Raw genomic sequence first — 18486 nt, forward strand, 5'->3', positions numbered from 1 at the left:
CTTCTGTCTCCTCACTGCCAGGCCACTGCCCAGTGTCCTCTCCCCACTGCTAGGCATCTCACGGGCATGTGGGGGACAGCCGGCCTGCCCAGTGTCCTCTCCCCACCGCCAGGCCTCTCGCGGGCACGTGGGGGACAGCCGGCCTGCCCAGTGTCCTCTCCCCACCGCCAGGCCTCTTGCAGGCACATGGGGGACAGCCGGCCTCCCTTGTACCCTGTGGATGGGTGTTTGCCAGGGACCAAGGCAAAAATGCAGGAGAAACTGGCCTTTGGACCCTGGTGTCCCCTGCTCTCCTGCTCTTCACCCTCATTAGCTGCTTATGACCACACTGCCACAAGCCTGGCCTGCCAGCTGTATGCACTGGGTTTCTAAATCCCCACCACCTCTATGAATTCCTCAGGCGTTCAGACTAAGCAATCTAAATATGTGAAGAAACACCACGTGCATCAAAATGGAATAACCCTCCATGGAAATTAGTTGCTAACGAACATAAATAAGTTTCTAATTAAGTAAACATTGAAGAAGAGGGGTTTTGTTTTTGTTTTTAGCAGTTTCTCACCTATTTTTCCACTAGGGCAGGTGAGCACATACTCGCGCGTGCGCGCGCACACACACACACACACACACACACACCTGCATCCTCTAGAAAAACAGGGATCAGGAATCTGGCACCCGCTATCGACAGATTGCCACTCCTGTTCTAAATGAACTGCCGGCCTGGGCCTCCTTTTCATCTCAAAGGCCATTTGGCATAACCCCATTCATCTGCACAGACTGTCAAATTCTCTCTCCCGGACTTCTCCTGTGACCTTCATTTTATTCTCTGCTCGTGCCTGAGTGTGGCGGCTGAACTGGATTGATTAAAGTTTTAGCCCTGTCTTATTTTAATTCAAGAGCTAAGTGGAGCATTTCAATGAACTCGTAGAAGGACCCACTGTCAGGATTCTGAAATCCGGTTAATATTTCTCTCTTGGCTGCCGCACCCCCCACCCCCCCATCATCACTGCTCTGTCTCCAGGTTGGCTTCTGGGTGATGTTCACGGTTGGTTAAAAATGACATCATCGGAGTGACCGAGAGTAGATTAATGTTCATTTCCATCTATCCATCCATCACTGGAGTTCCTGGGTTCATTAAGTGTGCTCCAGTCATGAGTTCCCTCCATTTCCCATAATTCACCGCAGGGTCTAATGAACTAGAATGGAGTTTGTCAGTTTCCCCCAGTTCTGAATAGAAGAGACAAGGGTTCTTTAGCACCAAGCATCTTTTATCCTGGAGAGAGAATGTGAGGGGAAGGAGGGGAGAAGGCCGGGCGTGGTGACATATATGCACAGCATGCTCATTCATCACTGCCATTTACAAACACCGTGATGGGCTCCGCATGGTCAGGGATGCTGGACTCGCACCTTTTTCTTCCGCCCTGGCTCTTCAGTCTGATTGCTCCTTTTCAGAGAGTCTCCTGGTCCCTCCATACTATTATTGGGCTATAATTGCCTAAGGTTCTTCTTAGGACAGAGGAAAGAGCATGAAATAAGTAAGCCAGGCATCCATCCCCCACGGCTGGACCAGCCATGTCATGTCATGCCCAGGCCCCCTCTAAATTCTCAAGGCTCTGTTCAGCCACCCACCCATTTATTCAATTCTGCAAATACTTATCATTTGCCTTCTACATGAAAGGCCCTATGCCAGGTGCTCAGGTATTCTAAAATGTACCAGGGATCATGGTTTTATTCAGGTTTGGTGAGACCAACAGACCAGACGACGGCTGCCACCGAAAGGGGAGCTCACTACGTCCCAGCCGCAAGCCCTGTAGGTCCCAGCCTGATGCAGGAGAACCCTACCCAGCAACGAAAAAGAATGAGCTACAAACACGTGCAGAAGCAGGGATGAATCTCAGAGACACAATGATGAGTGTTAAGAGGCCAGATACAAAAGGGTTTCATTTATACCAAGTTCAAGAACACCTAAAACTTAACAGAAGCCAGAATAGTGGTTACCTCTGGGTGGGTGGGTATTGACTTAGAAGGGGTACAAGGTGGAGTGCGCCTGGGTGGCTCCATCAGTTAAGCGTCTGACTCTTGATTTCAGCTCAGGTCACGACCTCACGGTTTGTGAATTAGGGCCCCGCATTGGGCTCTGTTGTGCTGACAGTGCAGAGCCTGCTTCAGATTCTCTCTCTCCCTCTCTTTCCCCCTCCCTTGCTCTCTGTCTCCCAAAATAAATAAATTAATTTTACAAAAGAAGTGGTACAAGGGAACCCTCTGGCATGCTCATATGTTATATAACATGCACTGCATGGTTGTTATAAGGATGAATACAAATGTAAAAAAAAAAAACCTTACAGTTTTAGGAACTTTAGGAACTTACAGTTCCTAAGAGGAGGGGGCACACCATGCCATGCCATGCGGGGTCACACGAAGAAGCACCAGGGTCAGCCAGGAGGCCGAAGGAACAAACGGAATGTTATGGGCAAAAGCCTTTATTGTGGTTTCTGTGGGAAAGAATGGGTGAGGAAGGGTAAGCAGATGAGCAAGCTTGAGGTAGGATAGTTTCAAGAATTTCAGCAGGCTCTCAGCTCTAGGGATGCTTCCTGGTGCCTGGCCCTGGAGTGGATGATTTAGGGCAGGAGGATAATGTCCTGAGGACAAGAGGTGGTTGGAGCCCATGGACTTGAGATTGGTTGGTGTGCACAAAAAAGGCGTGCTTGCAGATAAGTTGTCTGCTATCTCTAGGAATTAGACAACCCTAGAAGGGGTAGTCCCGCCCTAGGGGCTGCAAGGCTCCAAGAAGTCAAGGCAGCATCAAATACAGAAAATAAAAATGTGATGAACACGCGGTGTCTCCAAAAATGACAATCTCTGCCCTTGAAGAGCTCACATACCGCAAAACAAACACTTATAGTAAAGTTTGACACCATAATGGCACAAGGAGGTACATGAGTCACCTCTGGGGTATCCGCACAACCTCCCACTCTTAGGAAATAGACCCCACATCTAAAGTCACCTTTGCGGATATCTGTACAACCTCCCGCTCTCAGGAGATAGACCCCAAATCTAAAGGAGTAGCAATTTCCAGGTTTGTAATTCATGACCTCACTCTCCCCCTGCACTCCTTGGCCACAGCTAATTGGACCAAACAAGACAGCGGTCCCAAATTCAGCCAATCAAATGTCCCCCCCACGAATGTGGAATCGACATGCAGAGACTGCAGACCTTGTGCGGGTGGAAATTATAACTGATAAACCAGGAACCAGGAAATAGTCTTACTTCACCATATAGACCAGTGATGCCGAGCCCTGGAGGCACGTTAGAGCCATCTGGGGAGCTCGTAGGAAATATTTACACCAGAGTCCCAACTCAAATCACTTACACCTTCTGAGGGTGTCTCCAAGTGTCAGCGCCCCTGTTCCCAGCCTGACTCACTTGCACACACCCATCAAAAAGGAACACCCTTGCACCCTAGGCCCCCTGAGAGCACCACTGTGTGGGAAGTGACACACGACTGTGCTATCGTTTGTGTGGGTGTCCCATGCATCCAAGGACTCACGGAACACTGAGTAGGGAAGCCAGGAGAATTTTGCATCACTGTTTTCCCACGAAAGCTTCTAATAAGACGTCCATCAAAGAGAGATGTGTGGTGCACCCAAGAAGTCAATATGTCAATGAACCAGGAAATATTTTTAGAGAGGGGGATGGATGGGAGGAAAGACAAAGCTCCTGCTCTGGAGGAGTCTCGATCTGAGCTGCAGAAGGGGTTTCGATGCGGAGTAGATACATGCCCAGGGAAATGCACAGGCGCGCGGGCAGTCCGTGTGGTGGAGAGTAGGAAACCCAAGCATAATACTCACCGAACAAATGGCACGCCGCACAATCAGAAAAGAAAGATCGCTCTGACCTGGCTGGTCCAGGAAGACTTCCTGAAGGTGGGGGAATTTACCCTGGAAACGTGGGCTTCAAACAGGTGGAAAAGGCAGGCCGCCCCCAGGCCAGGGTAGCCAGCTGTGTGGTGCTTGGAGGAGCGTCTTCCCCACCGCACTGTGAAAAGCCAGCCCTGCCAGAAGGTGTTCTTTGGCCTCTCCCCAGATCTTCAGTCAAACTAAATTGTCCTCTGCCCATTACTCTCCTAGTAGGGGCGTCAGGATTTGCCCCTCTTTCCCATCAAGCAAACCAGGAAAACTCAGGGGTTTACTTTTTTTAAGTTTATTGTTTATTTTGAGAAAGACAGGGAAAGAGCACAAGTGGGGGAGCAGCAGAGACAGAGGAAAGGGGACAGAGGATCTGAAGCAGGCTCCACGCAGGGAGCAGAGGCCTGAGGCAGGGTTTGAACTCACCAACCCCGATTTCATGACCTGAGAGGAAGTCGGATACTTAACCGGCGGAGCCACCCAGGCGCCCCGGAAAACTCAGGGGTTTAAACTGCCACTAGTCCAATCCAAGAAAGCACAAGGATCCAAGTGGGGCCCTCTGACCTCTGGGAGAGCAGGTGTCAGGAGACAAGGCAGGTGATCCCAGACGACAGGAAACCGGGGTCTCACCCCTGGTGAGACGGGGGCATCACACACTTGAAACTCAGGGCCCCCACCTTCAAAAGAACTACTCTGAGAAGCGGAAACAGACAAGAGTCTTGTTCTAGCTGCTCAGCTCTTCCCAGAAACGAATCCCTAAGTGCCAGGGCCCTGGAGTAGGTATGAGACCCAGTCATCCCAGAGAAAACAACTTTACTCCATTCCTCATCCACACTGCAAATCCCTCCCCAGCTTGAGAGCCAGTCATCCTAGCGAGAGCCATCTTCTCGCCACGGCTCTTCTCGTTCCTTCCCGCTGCCCCTGTGTCCTGTCCTCCCTCCCCATCCCTACCTGGACCCCTCACTCCTTAGCAGCAGTCAACTCTCAAGGAATTAGCCCCAAACTCTCAAATATCTGCTTGGATTTTTTTTTTTTAATTTACCTCTGAGAGAGAGACAGAGAGTTGGGGAGGGCTGGGGATGGAGGGACAGAGGATCTGAAGTGGGCTCTGCACTGACAGCAGACAGCCTGATTCGGGGCTCGAACCCATGAGCCGTGAGATCATGACCTGAACTGAAGGCAGACGCTTAACCAACTGAGCCACCCAGATGCCCCTATCTGTCTGGATTCTTAAGGCCTTCAAACCCACAGCCTCTGTCCGAGTTTCAGGTCAGGGGTATCCTCTTTCCTTGCTTGCCCTGGTGGGGGGAGGACTCAGGTTTGTATACATTCTTTAAAAAACAAAAACAAAAAAACCCTTCGCTCCCCTTTGGGCATGAGAATAACATCTGGGGATCGATGTCTCTGGGTCACCTTTGTCGTGGGGCTCGGTTTCCCCCTCCGTGCAATCCAGAGTAGACCCTGACCTCTCCCCAAGGACGACCCCTCCCCCTACTCTTGTTCCCATTTATGGGCTTTTTTCCACCGTGGCAGCTTATTTGCAGCTGTAGGCTTTCAGCCGCGCTCTGCTCTGCTCCTTTCTGCTGCTGTGGAACATTTTCCATGCCACTGGGGAACGTAATTGCTCCTCACATGCATTTTTGAAAGACCTCGGAAACCTCTGCATAAATCAGTAGAAGTTCATTTATGGTTTTAGAATATTCTGGATAATTTATTTGGTGTCAAGGAGCCTGAGCCTGAGCCTTCACCATTCAACCTGGGCCCTGCAGGGCTCCACTGCATTTCCCTTGCATATTTGTTTTGGTTTGCCCTGAAATGCTAGCCAGCCACAAGGAGACCTTTATCATTATTCCAAATAGATTTTTCCCCTTTCTAATGACATACTCTTTGGAGGTTTGACACTGAGCCAGTGCTCCTTCCCCTTTTAAAAAACCAACAGCTAATCCAGAGCTCTCTTCCTTCCAAGCCCTGCGGGCTGCGGCTCTCAGATTTCAGCCCATCCTTCCTGAGAGTTTGAACAGCAGAGCCAGCATGCAGACCTCCTTCCAATGACTTCCTGCCGTCTTCACGCTGGCCAGGGCGGGCAGCATACAGAAAAGCGACCCAGATTATGGCGACACAGTTGGAAAATAGCATCTGGTCCCCACAGTCTGCAGATCTGGCATGCTTGACATTCTCAGTCCTGTCCTACCAGAAATGCCTGGAGAAAGATGCCACTGACATTTTTAGCAATTTGCACGATGTCTATCGCCCTAGGCTTTTTTTTTTTTTTACATCCTTCCTGGCTATGGACTGAGGTTCAGATGTTCAGTGTTCCCTGCTTTTTGCTCTCTCAGTATTCCCACTCCCCCAAATCATGTGCTCAAGCCCTAAACTCCTGTCCTCAGAGGACAATCAGACTGACACCTTTAGTGTTTGTGCTTGATTTTATGGCCTCGTGATCTTGTGCCCTTTGGGGTTCAAAGGTCACATCAGGCAGCAGGCAGGGAGGTTTTTGATGTAACCTCTGAACCCCAGAAAACAAAAGGACAGGGGCCCACAGAGACAATCCATCTAAAAATGGTCATATAAAGAATGCAACTCAATCAGCCCAGAGCATGCAAATTACCCAACATTTTTATGGAGCACCCTGCTAAATTCAAACTTCGAGTCAGAAGAAGGGACACAAACCCCATGATGCCAATACATAAATCAAAGCTTGAGAAAAGCAAAGAAATGAGTTTACAACCGATTCAGAATGGAAGGATTTGCAAGATGTGATTTATAAATTGTTTTCCTCCCCCACCCCCGCCTCGGTCCACACAGAAGCGCGTGCACACACACATGCGCGCGCGCGCACACACACACACACTCTGGTCATTACAATGCAACTATCTGAAAATCAAGCATTTTCTTTTCTGAAGGTTTGCCTGGTGCTAAGCTGGACAAATGGTGAGACCCATCAAAGGCCAAGTGCTCTCTCCTCAGCCACTGGAACCATCCTCAGAAACAGGCTGAAAGTCAGTAGAGCAGGCAACTGATAAGATGAGGCCTTGTCACATTCTGTAGAACAGATGTCGCCTCCTGTACTATACAGATTGTCCTTCAACAGCCCTTAATACCTGCACACATGCCCCCAGGCAAAGGTCAGACTCATTTTTGAATTGCTGAAATATCCTCTTCACATGGTGAGGTGGTTAAGCAGGGGGTACTCCTGGTTTCACGACTATTAAAGTTTTATTTCTCTAAAAAATAAATACCTAAGTGTGTGTATCTAGCTTGGCAGGTAAGATGCTGATCCTGGGAAAGAGATCTTTAGAACTTTGCCAAATAAGTCTGTATGAGCAAAAGTTGTGTTCAGATACCAGGCCTTGGGGAGAAAAGAAATAGATATGCCTTACCCTTTTACTTCTTTTTTTTTTTTTAAGTGTATTTATTTATTTTGAGAGAGATGGAGACAGCGTAAGTAGGGGAGGGGCAGAGAGAGAGGTGAAAGAGAATCCCAAACACTCTGCACTGCCAGCATGGAACCCGATGTGGGGCTGGAACTCACGAAATCGTGAGATCATGACCTGAGCCGAAACCAAGAGCCGGTCGCTTAAGTAGCTGAGCCACCCAGGCGCCCCTTTTTCAATTAATTTTTATTTATTTTTGAGAGAAGAGAGCATGAGTGGGGGGAGGGCAGAGAGGGAGAGAGAGAATCCCAACCAGGCTCTGTGCCGTCTTCAAGGAGTCCAACTCGGGGCTCGATCCCATAAACCTTAAGATCATGACCTTGAGCCAGAGTCAAGAGTTGGACGCTTAACTGACTGAGCCACCCAGGTCCTCCTGTGCCCTACCCTTTTATTTTTATTATTTTTTAATAATAATTTATTGTCAAGTTGGCTAACATACAATATGTATACTGTGCTCTTGGTTTTGGGGATAGATTCCCGTGATTCATTGCTTACATGCAACACCCATTGCTCATCCCAACAAGTGCCCTATGTGCCTTACCCTTTTAAATGAAGGCTTGTTTGCAAATAAAATATGTGTCCCTTCTACAGCAAATGTGAGAAAGTTGCAGGAGCCTCCAGATTCCTGTTCCAGATCTTCCATTTGGAAGAATTTCTCTCTGCTCTTGTCTCATCCAGGCTCCTCCTTTTCTTTTAACTTTGCATTAGACTGTAATTTCCCTGGGAAGAATGAATATATTTTTAACTATAACTGAACAGTAGCACAACAGTGTTCGATGAAAATGTGTCCTAGGGGCACCTGGGTGGCTCAGTCGGTCAAGCGTCCGGCTCTTCATCTCGGCTCACATCGTGATCTCGTGGTTCATGGGATTGAGTGTCGAGTCAGGCTCTGCACTGGCAGCACAGAGCCTGCTTGGGGTTCGGTTTCTCCCTCTCTCTCTGCCCTTCCCCCATTTGTGCACACACACTCTCTCTCTTAAAATAAATAAACTTTTTTAAAAAATGTGTCCTACACAGTGGAACCCCAAAGCAATGTCATATGAAATAAGAATCCCAGAAAGAACTCTAGAAAGGAAGAGGCCCAGTCCCCCAGTTGGATGACCTCACACAGGCCACCTCCCCTCTCTGAGCTTCAGTTTCTCCACCTGTAAAATTCAAAGCATGCTTCTGATTTTCCACGGCATGCCCTGCACAGGCCCTGCGAAGGAGCCTGGACAGCACGATGTCTCTGGTTCTGGACAGTCTCCTCTGGACACAGGAGAATGGACTAAACCGCGGTTTCTCTAACCCTATTCTCCAACTCAGGGCTTCCACAAATTGTTTCCTTTCCAGGAGAAGTGAAATACAGCCCACCGAAACCATGTTCCCAGTGATAACTGAGCAGCAAATATTATTTTTAAATGTGCTGAAAAATTCTCCCATGCTATTTTGGAAACCCAACCCCAGGAGTATACATGAGCTACACTGAAGCTCAGAGTTCTCCTGGACAGCTTCTGCCGGACCAAGGGCTCGAGGCTGCTGTGGCTGAAAAGGCCAGGAGTCACTGTTAGATCGCACAGACACTCGGACACTTTATAGATTCCTTAGGGGCCCACCAGAGGTCACAGGGCTAGTCAGGAACAGTCAGACTTGAAGCCTGGGTTCCTCCATTCCCAGCTCATAATAATGCTATGATAGCGAAGGATTCCTCCCACCCGGAGCGTTTACTTCTTACATAGCACGTTGGCTCTCTCCACAGAAATGTTACTCTCCTGGTCTTAGAGATGAGGAACCAGAGTCCTGAGAGGTTTGATTCCTTGCTCAGGTCCTATCCGGGGAACCAGGATTGGGTTCCAGGTTCTACTGGATTCCAGGCCTGTGCTTGGAACACCCACCTCAGCCCTGAGACCCCATTTCCATGCTCTGACCATACGGTGCTGCCTCATAAGTGGGAGATGTGAAGCTAGCGGGTCCTAAGGAGTGTGGAGGAGTGCTTTCTGGGAAAGGCAAGAAGGGGGTGTGTAGGGGGTTTAATGGTGTCCCCCAGAAAGACATCAACGTGTCTTTCCGGCACCTGTGATATGAGCTATTTTGGGGAAAGAGTCTTTGCAGATATAATCAAGGATCTCAAGGTGATCCGGGTGGGCCCTAAATCCAATGACAAGTGTTCTTACAAGTGACAGAAGAGAAGACACAGGAGAAGTCTGCGTGAGGCCAAGGCAGAGATTGAAGTGACACAGAGACAAGCCAAGGAACACCTGGTGCCACCGGAAGCTGGAAAAGGCAAGGAAGGTTCTCCCCAGAGCCGGTGGAAGGAGCCTGGCCTTTCCGATACCTTGATTTTGCATTTCCAGCCTTCAGAACTGTGAGAGAATAAATTTCTGGTGTTTTTTTTTTTTTTTAAACCACCCTGTCGGTGGTACTTTGTCACAGCAGCCCCAGGAAATGAAGGGTGGAGTAAGCATTGCCTTTGGGAAGAGCTGCAGGCGTCCTCAGGAAGTGTGGACCCAGAGGGAGCCGCCCCCCACCCACCTGCCTACCGCACCAAAGTTCTTCCCATGAAGGCAGAGTCATTACTTAGGCTTCTGAGGCCCCAGCATTGGCTGCTGTCCACGTGAAATCTCCTTCCAGGAAGCAGAAGAGCTAGAAGCGTCTGGTAGGTGAGCGCCAACCCCAGCCCAGGTGTCCTCAGGCTCTTTACCACTGTAAAGCTGCTAATAATGGGGTTTTGGACTATCTCTCCATGTGCCTTTTGCTTAAAGGAACCCAGCTGCTTTCTCTTAGCAAGACGTCGCAACTGAACCCAGCCACCTTCCAGCCTGAGTCAAAAATCTTAGGTTTCCAAATTAGCCCAGGAGGGCGTGTGTTAGAGAAAGGGTCTGTGCTTCATTGAAGGTTTCCTTTAGACTCCCATCCCTCCCAAATATATGTGAAATGAACTAGATTTACAACACTTCCGCTGCCGGGCAAAATTTTAGGGACACGCCTATACGCAAAACATGGTCTGCGATGCGGATTGCCTGTTTGTTCCTGACCAACGAGCGCAGGGCAGACGGCTGCACTTCCTGTGAGACAGCCCTGTGACAGAACGCACCACAGGCAGGGCGACACACGCTCCTGATTGCCACTGCTGGACTGAGTCATCCTTCCCTGTGCCCGTAAACCGGAAGGACCCTCCACCCCAAAGGAGGGCCGGTGAGAAAAGACAGCACCGTTTAGCCCTTGCGCTGTGCACTGTGGACCCGGAGGCTCATTTGAGTGTCACCCCTCAGACCTTATTCCAGTGATTTCCCTACCTTTTTCAGGTGCAACACAGGCCAGACCCTGCTCGGCTGGTACTGTTCTGGGCGGCCAGACGTGACGAGCCTGGGAGGTCAGGCCACCTCAGGCCACACCTGGCCACCCCAAGGGCTGATAGACCACTAAGCAGCCAGAACACCAAGAAACCTGCCTGAGCCCAAGAGTCACAAGGCTCTGCCTCACAAAGCTTATTTTTGTATGTATTTAATATTTAATAAACCTAATTTTTTTTAAAAATGAGAGAGTTCCAAATCCTTAGAAGCAAATCTAAAGAATTTTGGAAATATTTGAAGATGCCTCCCAAGCAGGTAAAACAAGAGTAGAGGTTTTTAAAAAAATAGAAGCTTATGCCAAGAGTTTTGATAAAATGAGATCACCGTAATAAAAAATTCTCTGGGATTCTGCTCCCACCTGTGAATCATACCGAGAATGAACCACCTCGCGGTGGACGCCATAGTTTGGGGAATATATAAAAGCCCCATTTTCCTCCCCTCTCACAACCTTCAGGTGCACACACAGGCACACACACAATGAACTGAGAAAGGAAGGAAAAGAGATCAGTAATGAGAGAGCCCACTAATGGATTGGCTTAAGTATAAAACAACATCCCATCACTGTTCTAGAAAATAATCAATCAAGCACTTAATTTTAAACATAAAAGTAAGCTTCCAGGAGACTGTTAATAGATAACCAAATAAATTAACAGTTGTAGGTGGGATTTGAAACCAGGTCAGATTTCCCTCTCCCCCAAGCTCCGAGCCCATGCATATAAAGGGTTTCCCCAGCTTGGCAGCTGATCTCACACTGTTTCAAAGAGAAATCTCCTTTTAGCCAATATCCCCTCTCAGCGGGCTGGTCACTTCAGGGAATTGTCCTTTGTGCGTCTTCCATAAATTTTATAACACCGCTACTTTAAAATATTGATGGGCAACTTGGCCTTGGCCCAGGCCCACAGTGGGTTAGTGAGGACATGAAAACCTTCAGGAGCACAGAAGCAGGAAGGAACACATCCCCCGCTGACCTTTCTTAAAGGGACAATTGTGTAAGTGCGGTGGTTACCTGAGCTGGAGGCCTGCCCGGCTTTGATGGATGGTTCTGCCCTCTGGGAGCCATCTCAGAGGCACACGGGGACAGGAGGGTGTGTGGGACACACACAGGCGATGCTCAGGTACCTGCAGACCCATAAAGGGTAAGTGAAATCCACACATAAGCCCCCAAGATGTTTTAACCTGAGACTCAAGTTTCTCTCAACATTCAAACTCTTTGCAAAGTTATTGATGAATAAGGATTGACAGCTTTATAGTCTGTCTCTTCTCCCTATACCCGTGACCTTCTCAGGGCAAGTGACCAAAAGTAAATGCAACAAGGAACATCAAAGGCAGGACTAGAGAATTGATCCCTGATTCCTGGAGGCTCTGTGATTGCTCTGAATTTCTAGGATGATATCCATTCTGCCATCACACTCTCTTCAAAATATCCCCCCGAAAAACAACACAGTAAAAGTCCACCTCCTAGAATAAAGTTACCACTGAGAGCAATAAAGCAATAGTCTGCTAATCAAGCGAATAACACAATGATAGCTGTCATTTATTGGGCCTTACACACACACACACACACACACACACACACACACACACACACACCCCCACCCCGAGCACTGCACTGTATCAAATATGTTGTGCATGTGATCTCATTGAATCCTTTTTTTTTTTTTTAATCTGCAAAAATATCCTTTGATTCAGAAAATATACTGCTAGGAATTTTTCTCATGGAAGTGATGGAGGCTATGTCCAAAGACTTTGTCTACAAAGATGTTAATCATATTTAAGTAAGAAATTAAAATAGGGGCACCTGGGTGGCTCAGTTGGGTAATCGTCTGACTTCAGCTCAGGTCTTGATCTCATGGTTTGTGGGTTCGAGTCCCGCATCAGGCTCTGTTCTGACAGCTCGGAGCCTGGAGCCTGCTTCGGATTCTATGTCTCCCTCTCTCTCTGCCCGTACCCCACTCATGCTCTGCCTTTCTCTCTCTCTCTCTCTCTCAAAATAAATAAACATTGAAAATAATTTTTAAAAAAGAAATTAAAATAAAAAGTTCTGGGGCATCTGGGTTGCTCAGTTGGTTGAACGCCTGATTCTGACTCTTGATTTCAGCTCAGGTCAATGATATCACAGTTCATGAGATCGAGCCCCATGTCAGGCTCTGCACTGACAGTGTGGGGCCCGCTTGAGATTCTCTCTCTGCCTCTTTCTCTCTCTGCCCCTCTCCCCCCTTCTCTAAAATTAAAAAAAAAATTAATAAGAAAAAGTTCCAATAATGGAGAGGTGGTAAAAAAAATTACAATATATCCATACAATATAATATTGTGTGGCCATTTAAAACTATGTTGTAGGGATGCCTGGGTGGCTCAGTCAGTTTTAAGCCTCTGACTCTTGGTTTTGGCTCAGGTAATGATCTCACTGTTGGGGAGTTCAAGCCCCAAGATGAGCTCCATGCTGACAGCGTGGAACCTGCTTGGGATTCTCCCTCTCCCTGTCTCTCTGCCCCTCTCCTGCTCACTCTCTCTCTCTCTCTCAAAAATAAAAAAAAAAAGAATTTAAAACTATGTTGTAAAAGATGTATTTACAAAGAAAATATGTCTAGGAGATAGTGTTTGGTAAGCAATAGAAGAATAGGAACACTATGAATATTTTTACAAATTTATGGTAGGTAATACATATATGTGCATAAAGTATGTGATGAAATTCATCAAAGTATGATTATCGGTGACTTTTTTTCTTCACTTTATTTCTCTTTCTGATTTTTTATAATTTCTTAAAAAAAATTTTTTTTTAATATGTATTGTTGAGAGAGAGACAAAGAGTGTGAGTGGGGAAGAGGCAGAGAGAGGGAGACACAGAATCCAAAGCAGACTCCAGGCTCTGAGCTGGAGCCCCCACATGGGGCTGGAATTCACAAACTGTGAGATCATGACCTAAGCTGAAGTTGGATGCTTAACCGTCTGAGCCACCCACCAGGTGCCGCCCCCTCCCCCCAATTTTTTATAATTTCTAGTAAGAAAAATATTTTTTAGAGAAAGAGACAACAAGCAGGGAAGAGGGGCAGACAGGGAGTGGGGGGGAGGGGGAGACAGAGAGAATGAATGAATGAATGAATGAATGAATGAATGAATGAATGGGAATCTTGGGCAGGGCTTAAGCAGGACTCCATCCCAGGAGCCTGGAATCAAGGAACCTGAGCCGAAATCAAGAGTTAGAACCTCAACCGACTGAGCCAACCAGGCACCCCAATAAAATTATTTTTTTTAATTATGGCCTGGTACTATGCCCAAATATTCATAGATGTTAATAAGCTTAATAATAGCCCACTACACATACAAAGCCCTCTCTAGTCTATGATGTAGATTTGCCACATCGTCTCAGCTGACCCTCAGGGCAACATTCTCGGGTAGTCAGAGAAGATGTTTTGGAATTCCGGAGATTCTGAAACACATACACAAAAATGAAAGAGAAAGGTACCAAGAAGCCAGGGCCCATCCTCAGCTCTCGGGCAGGCAGCACCCCTGTGCTGGCTGCCCCTGGCCACGGCCCACAGGCCCTTCCCTCCGAGCCCCCGCGACCACTGAGGGGTGCCCTGTGCGATCGGCTGCATCCGGGGCTCTCAAAGCCGTCCGCCGCCTACCTCCTTGGGTCCCCCCCAACCACCACCCGCTGACCCCCAGGACTCAGGTTCTCCAGGATTCCGCTCTGCTCAGGGCCGGAAGGGAGGGGGCGGGGCAACATTCCAGAACACCCGCGAAGCAAAATCTCTGACCCGGATGAGAGCAGTGCCACGGAGCTGGCTCCTACTCGCTTAGGAAAGCCAGTCGTTGGCGTCTCTTCCCGTGCCTGCCATCAGTGACATCACACAGGTAGCCCGGGATCTGCGGTGGTGGGAGTATTTACACGACCGGAAGCGGCAAACAGTGTAAATCAGGGTGGGTTTTTTTTGTCCGCGCAGAGAGCCAGGAGTTGCACCGTCACCAGCCCAGCACTGCAGGCTCTCAGAAGTAGAAATGCACGCACTGCAGTCAAGTCCAGCTCCCCAGACCCCTGCTTTAAACACGATCACACCTGCTTCCACCAAAGCAGGACGTGAACGCTCTTTTGAAACGGTGACGCATTATTCAGAGAACCGGTTCCATATTCACAACGCCTTGCCAATCTGCCTCCTCTCCACTCACCTTGCGGCCACTTAAGTTTGCTGTGGCTCCTTCAAAGTCCAAGCAAGGCCATCTAGCGCACTTTTATTTCTAAACTTCACGGTTGAAACCAGCAGAGTGGCCAGCTCCCCGAGAGGGCGCCGGGTCTGGGTCAGACGGCTCCTGGGTCCTGGTCCCTGAGACTTCCCTCGCGGCGGTCCTCTGAGGGACCCGGCGGCTTGTCGGCCACGGCTCTGTCTCCAGGTCCCCGGGCCCCCTCCGCTGCGTGAACAATGTCTGCTCTTTCTGCACTTGTGGACAACCCGGCTGGAAGTGAGGCCTGGGCAGGAGACCCCTCGGTCCAGATGGTGCTACGGCGGACAGAAGTAACAGGCAGGGACATTCCCTGGCGCAGGTCGTTAGTCTGGGGGGGGGGGGGGGGGATCCATTTAAATCTCTTTGAGAAGTGGCCGCAACCGAGCCGCCACAGGCCCTCGGAACGCTACGTCACGTTGCACAGCCGCAGTCAGGCGTGCGCGCGTGTTCTCGAGCAGTCCGGAAGGGAAGGCGTTCCTTACTGCGGTCTAGCGCCACCACGGCCCATCCGCGTACTTGGCCTTGAGGGGGATACGGGAGGGATGAGGAGGAAAACCTTGAAGCTCTCCCTAGCTCCAGAGGATCAAGGGGATTGCGGCAAAGGTTCACACGGGGCCGGGAACAAAAGAAAGCATCTCAGAAGCACAGAAGGGTGAAGTGGCTGCAGGTTGTCTCTATTCCGGTCAGTTCTGAGGCACAGGAAGAGGTTAGAATTCACCGCTTGCCGCAGTTTTTCTCTCTTCTGCCACAGGCTTGACATAAGAAAGACACCAATGAAAGAAAAAAATCCTTGTCTGCAGAGCCCAGCCCTAAGACACTTTCCTTCAGGAAAAAGCGGACCCATGAGGATCTGATGGTCATCCTGGGGCGAGGCCACCGGGCGGCTGTCGGGGGGGCCAGCTCTGCACAGCGCCACCTCATTGTCTGTGGCCGTCACGGACATCATGAGGCTCGGGCTCCCCGAGGAATGGACGTGAAGCAACGAGCAAGCACCCTCACTAAACAGGAGCAGGCGCTCAGGGCGCTGCTGCCGATCTTAAGGAAGATCCTGTTCCCCGAACGAGTGCCAGCTGCGGCGTGGGGTCCTCACTCGAGACCATTCTCTGGGGCCCAGTGAGGCGAGAGGCAGAACGAAGGCCTCCTCGTTAGGCCCCATCCCGGCCTCTGGCCGGAACTGATCGGGAGAGTCACACGTGCACGGTTTAGGGGTTTTGGGAGTACGACAGGCTCATGGGGGTTTTGCTGGAGAGGATTGGAATCTTACTAAAAAGATTGAAATACCTACTCACCACGGGGTGGCCTCCACTCTGAATAGACAGTGATGGAGAGACTTGCCTCCATATGTAGTGAATCTGAAGAACAACCCCAGTATGCAGTCCACATCCATTTCCAGGATTCCAGAAAATTCCCCCTTAGGCACCAGTGTGGTAAACAGTCCCCAACGAGCTCTCGGAAAAAAACAACTGATGCATCTGTGTGTGGAGTGTGTGTTTATTGTACATTTTACCAGTATAAAAGAAGACACACTTTGCACAAATAATAATCAAATACACAATACTCTTTAAACTCCATATAGCCAATTGATCCTCAAAGAAATCCTTTGTTGATTTTTACCAAGCTCTTGCATCTGTAGCCAGTCTATGGTTGCAATGGGTCAACAAGTACAGTTCTGACATGAATGTTGATTTTTTTTTAATGAGTAATACAAATGTCAAACAACTCCTCTGGGTGTCGAAACTTCACTTGGATACATTGGATAATAGTTTTCAAATAATGGAAGACTATTTCAGGTCTTTGTGCTATTTGCAATGTAAAGGCTATAGATGACAACTTATATCGGCATTATTAATATTTTTTCCATCACTTTCTTAAGTCTAGATAATCAACAAAACAATGAGTCAAGTCCCAACGTATAGTATTTGCTGATTTCTACAGTGTAAATAGCCCTATCACAGCCAAGGGCAAGGTGCCATGATGTCACCGAACCGACTTGGAAAGAGAGGCACAGTAACACATCATTCTGTGGTATTTCCGACCTACAGGCACAATAAACGTAAGTCACTGCTACAACAAAGATAAGAAAATGTAGTAAAATAATTGAGAAGTGATGAATTTTGAGTATTTGTTACTTTCCTTTTTGACAGAATTTATTCTCAGCATAAAATCTATTATTCCTTAAAATGTCAAGAAAGTAAAGCTTTGACCAGAAGGAGGAAAGTGGGCCTGTGTGCTCCCATCTCAGGAACAGGAGGCCGAGTGTATGCTGGGAACGTCAGAGTGACAGCTATCCAGACACCAGAAACAGGACCCGATTCCTGCCCCAGGGCTTATAACAAAGGCTCCAACCAGGCTTTTTTCCAAAAATGTTTTTAATTCCGACATCCATCTTAATGGCTTACGGTAGCCTAATTTAGCCAGTAGTTTGTTATACTAAAAATGGAAGCTAATGATTTCAGCTAAAAACAACTAAGTCAGTGCCATCAAAGTATATTGTAAGAAACTGATTATCACAGGCTGCATTTGTTGTCCCTTCCTTCTCCCCACAGAAAGGCTTAATAAGATTCCCACAGCAAGAGCAAAAGGCTTACTTCCTCCCCTGGGACCCACAGTTATGAATGTGTTCTCTAGAGGGCATCTACCCCCCCACCCCTGGCCACCCCGCCAAGAGCTCTTCAAAGACTCATCTCATGCAGGGAGCAGTGGTCCCACTAAAGAGTATCACCTGCTACTACAGGTCATATTAGTGTCGTTTGGCAAATATTGATGACATCACCCTATTTCTCTTCAGTACCCACCAGTACTCAGCTCGGGGCGATATAGATCAGCACATTTTATCCTTTCCAAAATACTAGATTTTGAAAAGAGGCACAACTTTTAAGAAAGAGCAGATAATAGTCATACCACTTAACTGTCCATCTGGAAGAAATCCAGCCCAAAAAAGAAGGGGGGCACGCCTGGGTGGTTCACTTGATTAAACGTCTGACTCTTGATTTCGGCTCAGGTCATGATCTCACAGTCATGAAATCAAGCCCCGAGTTGGGCTCTGCCCTGGATCTGGAGGCTTCTTAAAATTCTCTCTCTCCTTCTCCCTCTGCCCCTCTCCTCCACTCCCTCACACACATGCTCGCTCCCTCTCTCAAAAAAAAAAAAGAAAAATGTTTTCAGGTGCCACTGAAACCTGAATTAACCAGGAATTCTGATTAGGTAAGCACATTCAACACAATTATGACATGATTACCTATTTTAACTGGCAACAATTCAAACATAATGCAGATTTCTTGATTCAGATTCAATCCATTTGCTGTATATACTCTGAAACCTCATGATGCTAGTTTCCATAAAATGAAATGTGTCACAAAAAGCCACCTGGACTGGGAAATTACTGAAGGGACTTGTTACAAAGGGATCTCCGTTATTAGGCAATTAGGACAAAACTCCTGAGAATATTTACAAAGCCTTCCTGGGGCATGACCTTGATGAAATGTCTTTAATTTTATAATTTTTGGAAATAATGAAAGGAACCGTTAGCTTTTGTCTTCCTCTGAGGATTCTCCATTTTGCTATTGAGACTGCGAAACTGAATGATTTTAATTCAGG

At 48.2% G+C, this 18486-nt stretch overlaps 2 long non-coding RNA genes across 6 annotated transcripts in view; one reads left to right on the forward strand and one right to left on the reverse strand.

Annotated features, from left to right (window-relative positions):
- The window catches only part of LOC113602279 (uncharacterized), a 53417-nt gene extending 37660 nt beyond the window's left edge, over window positions 1–15757 (reverse strand). For 3 of the 4 annotated variants that reach the window (XR_008291495.1, XR_008291496.1, XR_008291493.1), the window contains exons 1-2: window positions 14427–15757; window positions 11675–11787 (exon numbers count right to left, since the gene is read on the reverse strand). This is a non-coding gene — a long non-coding RNA (uncharacterized LOC113602279). The remainder of the gene's footprint in view (window positions 1–11674; window positions 11788–14426) is intronic. The other variant, XR_008291494.1, reaches the window with a different exon arrangement.
- Window positions 15286–17394, forward strand: LOC128312351 (uncharacterized). Of its 2 annotated transcripts, none has more exons than XR_008291491.1 (3): window positions 15286–15595; window positions 16763–16942; window positions 17034–17394. It is a non-coding gene; the product is annotated as an uncharacterized LOC128312351 (long non-coding RNA). The 2 variants fall into 2 exon arrangements; XR_008291492.1 differs by lacking the exon at window positions 15286–15595 and adding an exon at window positions 15602–16097.
- Window positions 17395–18486: the final 1092 nt, after the last annotated feature.

The sequence above is a fragment of the Acinonyx jubatus genome, chromosome D3 (genome assembly GCF_027475565.1).
Source record: "Acinonyx jubatus isolate Ajub_Pintada_27869175 chromosome D3, VMU_Ajub_asm_v1.0, whole genome shotgun sequence".
Classification (NCBI taxonomy): domain Eukaryota; kingdom Metazoa; phylum Chordata; class Mammalia; order Carnivora; family Felidae; genus Acinonyx; species Acinonyx jubatus.